The sequence below is a fragment of the Triticum aestivum genome, chromosome 2B (genome assembly GCF_018294505.1).
Source record: "Triticum aestivum cultivar Chinese Spring chromosome 2B, IWGSC CS RefSeq v2.1, whole genome shotgun sequence".
NCBI lineage: Eukaryota > Viridiplantae > Streptophyta > Magnoliopsida > Poales > Poaceae > Triticum > Triticum aestivum.
In genome coordinates, this window is record NC_057798.1 from 3,183,240 (window position 1) to 3,190,272 (window position 7,033).

Consider the following 7,033-nt stretch of genomic DNA (forward strand, 5'->3'; position numbering starts at 1 on the left):
CCAAGCGGGGGGGAAAGGCCGGGGCCGCCGCCGCCGGCACCACGCGGGCAAGGCCCGGTGGCCCAGGCCGACGGCGGCGGAAGGGGAGGAGGGGGAGGGGGGGCTGGGAGGGGGCGACGAGATCCCCCGGTCGCCCCGCTCGGGGAGGCGACGCGGGGGGAGGAGGGGGAGGAATGAGGGGCCACCGTCGATCCGCGGACTAGTAGCATGACTTCACTAGGGCCGATTTACCTCACACGAATAAACGTTCTACAGTATTTTAAGGCACATGCATTGCTGGAGTCATCGAGCAGGTTTATAGCAGCCCCTCTGTACCGTTCTTGGCCGGAGCAGTGAGTACCATGTTCCTTTCAGTGCCCCAAAGTGTTCAGCGGCATCTAAACTTTCTCCAATTACTCACACCTGCAAAATTTGACCAGCCATTCCATTAGCTGATTATACTATACATAGTGTCCCTCTACTCAGAGTAGACATGCATGCATAATCTCCTCCTTACCTTTGCAGTGCCAATTTTCAGGGATAAGAGGTTGTCAGCTGCATTTTGACCTGCACAGAGGAGTTGCTTGTTAGTACAAAAGGCATCATCTCTCCATGCGATTAAAATCAAGCATATCTGAATATTTAGACCTGACCTTGGCATTTTCTTTTTCTTGCACAATGCCGCAGCCGCAACACGGGTCACCTTCCACATGTTTCCTGCAACACCAATTTGATTTGAGCCTTGGGGGATACTACTATGACATCCACATCTAGGCTGGTGCCATCCACCAGTTTTGCCCCAAACTTTGGGTACGTTTGCAGATAAATCTGCCCACTTCCATTGAGACTTGATCTGGGCCTGTAAGATAGTATCATATTATTGTGAGCCTCATATCTATCTGTGTACTGTTGTATGTCAAGATTTTCCCTACACACATGTAGTTTGACCAATAATAGCTACACTGCATCAGTACTTGTAAATCATGATCATGTGAAGTTATGATGAAGAATAGTTTGAAGCTGTTCAGAAACATACCTGACTCGGGAGTCCAAGACTTAACCCTTGAAGAATCATGATCATCTTCACATATGGCATCTATAATCAAGCTATTTAACTGCTTCCTTCTCCCAGTTTGATGCATACTGCAGAAACATAGAAGTTAGTTATTTGGTTGTAATCAACATAATTTATCTCTCTGGCACATTCTCTATTTTTTCTCGTTAACAAAGCCTTGTGAATTTAATATATATGATACTTACATGGAAACTGTATTTTGGTATGGCTTATGAGTGTATCCTGAATCTCTTCATGATATTCCTCGGAACAGTGAACCAAGAAGTACCATAGGCCCTGAAATTGCACATGCCCAGCAACGCAATACCCCCACTGTTACACGTTATGCAAATTCACTGTTTAAGCCCGAATATGAGCTATACTTTCAGGCTGATGTACCTTCAGACTGTTACTAGTGCCCACATCTGAATTGGCTCCATGTGTGCACTGCTATGGTATGGAGACTTATAGATCTGGAAGCTCATCGTTTCCCATAATTATGCCATCATGATCATTTGATCCTTAAAACTGAACTTTCCAGGTACACCACCAAGTCTTCGTGAGTTTTTGGACAAAATGTTAACACAAGTGGTACTGATAGGAATGCAACAGTGTATGATTTTTTTTAGCAATGTAGAACATCTGAACAGCCATCCACCAGGAATTAGAAATGCAAGAACACGCCGTACTGATAGCAACTAGCAGTGTATGGAAAATTTGACAACCTTCCCATTTATTCCCATGGGAAGTAGACTAGCACGTCTTGATGAACAGAAACCTTGATGAATGACCACAATCAAAATTTAACAGCAAAATATGAAGAAGCCTATTAGATCAAATAAACACCTTCGCATAGCCACATATAATAAACACAGGTTATGTTTGTAATTACATCTGGGAGGAAAAGGAGAGGCTTGCAGAAGGCACAGTAGATAATTACGTTGGTTTTCTAGACTTGTGGAAAGACAAGGGGCGTTGAGACGCAAATCTTAAATACTTTAACTACCATTGAGAAGAAAATATATATCTAATATAGCTGGAGCATATTTTTTTGCAGCAAGTATAATTGGAAGTGGATATAGTTGATATGGTACAACAGGAGTAAAATTCCAGTTCAGATGTACTTACCAGATTTATGTACAGGAAGGAAGATGACGACCACAAAACCCTCATGCCGCAAGTGTGTTTGTATGAAAAGAGTAGAGCTCTACGAGGCTAGAAAAAATGTACAAGGGAACTCCCAAGGCATTTTCCTGCACGGTGGATGCATGGAAAGGGAAGAGCTCTACAAGGCTAGAAGAATGTACAAGGGAACTCCAAGGCATTTTTCCTGCAGTGGATGGGAACAAACGCAGTGTTGTTAGTCAGGATTTTGCAGGAAAAGGGCAAAGTGGAAAAACATAAGAAAGTATGTTTGTGTTACCTTGGATTAGCGTATACTGACTTTTGGGATGGTTCCCACTAACTCCCTGCACTGCTGTTTCAACTCCTGGTTGTAGCAGAATTCGACATTTAGCTCTTGCAGTGATTCGGGGAGGCCATCGCTGGGCAAGGACGAGATGGCTGGACATACTCGGATTGATAATAACTTGAGGCAGGTAAGGTTGCGGAGCCCTGCAGGGAGTTGCTGAATATTGTGGAAATTCGAAAACTTAAGTTGCTGGTGGGAGGAGAGGAGCTGAAGGGCGTCCTCTTGCTCATTGCTGAAGTGCTCCATCCCTTCGAATCCATACCCCAAAAGTTCCAGTTCAGTGAGGGAAGAGAGGAAGCTGCAGATGGGTGCAGTAAGGAGCCCCGTTGCATAATCGGTGCAGAGCCCCCGCAGTGTTGATGAAGCAAGTTGTTCCCGCCACTCTTCTCCTCCAACGTCGTCCAGCGCTAGTTTGGGATTGGGATCCCAAGCAGCAAAGAACCTAGGGCTGCCTAAGACTTTTAGTTCGTTGAGCTGACCCCCGGTGGTAAGGAGAGACCACAAGCCCTGACATTTCAGATCCCTTCCGCAATTCCACAATTCTAATCTGGTAAGAGAGGAGAGGTTTGAGAGGGGTTCCAGTGTCCCCAATCCCTCCACTTCCTTGAGACTCAGGAACTGCAGGGAGGAAGGGAACATGTGACATGAAAAAAAGAAGGTGGATAGAAACTTTGTGGAGCCTTCTATTCTTAATCTTTGGACGCATCGCAAGGCTTGGAGCCATCCTCCTCCAGGAACATGAGTTGGTGGGTCCACCAGGACCATCTCTGAGCAGCCATCAAACTCCAATTCCCGTAATGAGTCGCAAAGCTGAATTGGTAAGAGCAGCACCCCATCATCATTTTCCTCTTCTGCTGCTGTTATTTCATCTTCCTCTATCTCTGATGTTACTGGTGTTGTTTGTTGCAGATCCACCCCCACAACCAATTGTTTTATGTTTTTACATTCTATTATTTCCAATTTAGAGAGCCTTGGGAGGTGGGGAAGGAGCGCTGTCAGTTCTTTCCCACTATTACCATTTAAGCGGTTGATCTCAATACACTCAACAGGGAGCTGCCATTCCACCTCACCCTGACGTTTTAGTGGTTCAACCAGACCATCTGAACTTTCTACAGTCAATGTCTTCAACGAGGTTAGCATCAGAAGGTGCTTCAACTCTAGAGGTGGGCAACTAATGAGCCTCAGCTTCTCAAGACATGTTTCTTTATCGAAAACTAACACTTGGTCTAAGCTATGCAGAGCATCATTTCCAATAATTGACAATTCCACACCATCGGATGCTTTTGAGTATGCAAACCTCCTTAGTAGCTTGATACCATCCATCGTAACACGACGCATACTTTCAGTCCAGGAGATGAGAACCAGTGATGAGAATTGTGGGCAGTTCAGTACCTCGAGCTCTTGTAGTTTGGGGAACCAATCTGGGGAAACAATGAGGCTTGAGAAAGGCAACCCTAAGAGTTTCGGGCAACCTCTAATAATCAACACTTGCAAAAGAGGGAACATATGAGCATCCGGTGGTAACAAGTTTCCACCCACAGAAGACTCTTGTTCAGTTGGGAAGACCCATTTCTCAAAACTTGCTAGGCCAATGAGTTCAAGCTTTGTTAGCATGTGAAAGCTTTTCTCAATAATAAACTCCTTCAGTCTGGCAGTATCCTCCAACCTTAGTTCACGAAGATCCCGCATCTTTCCTAAAGAAGGGAAAAATTTCCAAGAAACACCAACAAGGCAAAGGGATTTCAGAGCTTCAACAACGAGCTCATCACCGAGCCATGTTGGACAAGATGGGCCTCCATGACCTCTAATACACAACACTTGAAGATCTTCATGTGGTCGAAGACTCTCAAGAACAACTGCTTCCACACCAGGCTCAACTCTAGATCTCTCACTATCCCAGTTCAATGTTAACCTCCTCAAGTAGTTTTCTCTACCAGTTTTGCTTGAGCTGCTTCTTCCTTTTTATGTATTTTCTCAAGGTTGTAGATGCCAAGCTCCCTTAGCTTGGTCAAATGCCCTAATTGCTTCGGTTCGAAACCTTTATGTTTTTTATTAACTTGAAATACTTTTAACTCCTCCAAGACTCTGAGTTTTCCCACATTGTAAATATCAGAATGAAGCTGATCATCACTTGGGGTGTAAAAATGGGATAATTTGGTAAGGTTGCTCATGTCTTCAGGCAAATTACGACTTCCATGCCACAACTCAAGATCTAGGATCCTTAAATGATAAAACTTAGAGATGTTGAGTGGCAAATGCATCAGGCTGTCCCAAGTTCCTAGACATAGGCATCGTAGGTGGACAAGTCCGGAAAAATTATTTAACATGGACTCCATGGGACACATCATATCAGGCAAATAAAGAACACGAAGAGCATTTGCTTCCCCAAAAAAATCATCAAGTATCTTGGCAGAATTTTCATCCACTATTCCAAGTAATATCAAACTTTGCAAATGTTCAACCTTCAATCTTGTCTTTAGTTCTTCCAATTCACTCTTTAATTTTTCACCGGACACTGCATCATATTTACCCAAGTACTCTGTGATTATAGACAAGTGACGGGTGGATGGCTGAACTTCTACTGATCCAACATTAGGGAGACATAAACTAAGACAATCATGAGATGCAACCTTCAATGCCAAATCATGCAGTAGGTCATGCATAATATACCGCCGATCACCATCAGTTTCCTCTTCTCTGAAAAATCCATGGATTACTAACTCATTTAAATTGCTCAAACCTATGTCTTCAAATGTTTGATTTTGTTGATCAGGTACCAAAATATCTAGTCCGATCCAGAGGCTGATGAGCTCATGGCTTTTGAACCGATAATCTTTGGGAAATAATGCAGAATAGGAAAAACATTGTTGCAACTGAAAAGGGAGAAAGTCATAACTAAGCTTCATAGCAGGCATAATTTCATTGTCATTATTCTGCTTCTCCCATTCTTTACTTTTTAGGACCCTTTTCCAATGACTCAAACTAAGTTCTTTACTCATTAATCTACCAATAGTCTTTGCTGCAAGAGGGAAGCCCTTTAGTTTTTCCATTATCTTATCTCCAGTTTCAAGCAAAAAATGTTTATCCCTTGCACAATGCTCATCGCCAAACACAAATGCAAGGAATAGCTTCCTAAACTCTTTAGATTCTAAACCCTTCAGTTCTATAGAATGGCCAATTGTTTTAACCTTCTGTGCTATTCCTTGAAACCGAGTTGTAACTAGAATCATGCAACCCTTTTCTCGTGATTGATTGAGTAACAACACTAATTTTACCCAGTCATCCTCATTGTTGATCTGCCATATATCATCCAATACAAGTAAGAACCTTTTAGATTTTAATCTCTCTTCAATCAGCTCTTCAGTTGTACTATACTCATTTTCACTTTTGACTGTCGGGGTATATCTTTTAATCTGTTCTAGCACTTTATCCAAATTGAAATCCAATGACACACATATCCAAATCATGACTTGAAAATGATTCTGCACTTGTTGGTTGCGGTATATGTGTTGTATCAAAGTTGTCTTCCCCATTCCCCCCGGACCGACAATCGGAAGCACAGTTAGATCCTTGTCGCAATATTGACCCTTGGTGATATCATGTATAATGCTATACATGACACGGTCCCTCCCATACAATTTTGGCTCTACTCTGATATGTGGTGACGGGACGATTCTGGGTAATGTTTGGGACAGTTCTATGACCACAAGTATTCAGAATATTTTTAACCTCATTACGCATAAGTTGCAGTTTCTTTACAATGTCCTTTATCCTTTGAGAGAAATCAGCCCTATTAAACTCAAGCTTTCGTGGTTCAGAGCAATGAAAGAGTTTACCGCGCTTGGTCTTGCGTTCAGTGTCCATCTCACCGCGCTTGGTCTTGCATTTTTTTTAGGCTGTCGAGAGCAGAGGAAAGGAGAGGACGAGGAGGAACGGTGGGGGTGGGTGCTGGCTGTAACTGTAACTGTGTTGTTGCAGGGCCGATGTGATTTTGTACGTGGGCTCTCCAACCGGCCCCCAACATGATCGTTTGTTTTTAAAGAGATCAAAGACATTTGTAAAAACTTTGGTGAACATTTTCTCAAATGTTTTAGAGAAATGTAAACTCCTTTTAATATACAAGAGCAATTTTATATAAGAAAATAAAATCATAAGGATTCCGAGAGTAGCTTAGGCCCACATCTTCATATACATTGTTTCCCCACCTAAAGTCAACATAAGGGACTTGTTAAACTATTCACTAAAATTATTATAGCTAATATAGATCACACTAAAATCATTGTTTCCGCACTGGCGCACCCGGGGTCGACGCATTGTTACTAAGACGTAGCCTATGTACCCCGAGAGGCCGTGATGGCCGCTCTACGGCGCACGCACACACCATTCTGTTGTGAACGTGGTTTGTGTGCGTGAATTTTCTAATTAACACCCTTCTTCTATCAGTGCAATCATGCACAAATCTTTTGCGCATATAGAAGCCATACAGACAAAGAGCCTTGATTTTTTTCAAATTTGCAACATTTTCTAAA

General features: G+C 42.9%; 1 pseudogene; it reads right to left on the reverse strand.

The window, feature by feature from the left end:
• Window positions 1-2,462: 2,462 nt before the first annotated feature.
• On the reverse strand, window positions 2,463-6,368 carry LOC123047644 (disease resistance protein RGA2-like; annotated as a pseudogene).
• Window positions 6,369-7,033: the final 665 nt, after the last annotated feature.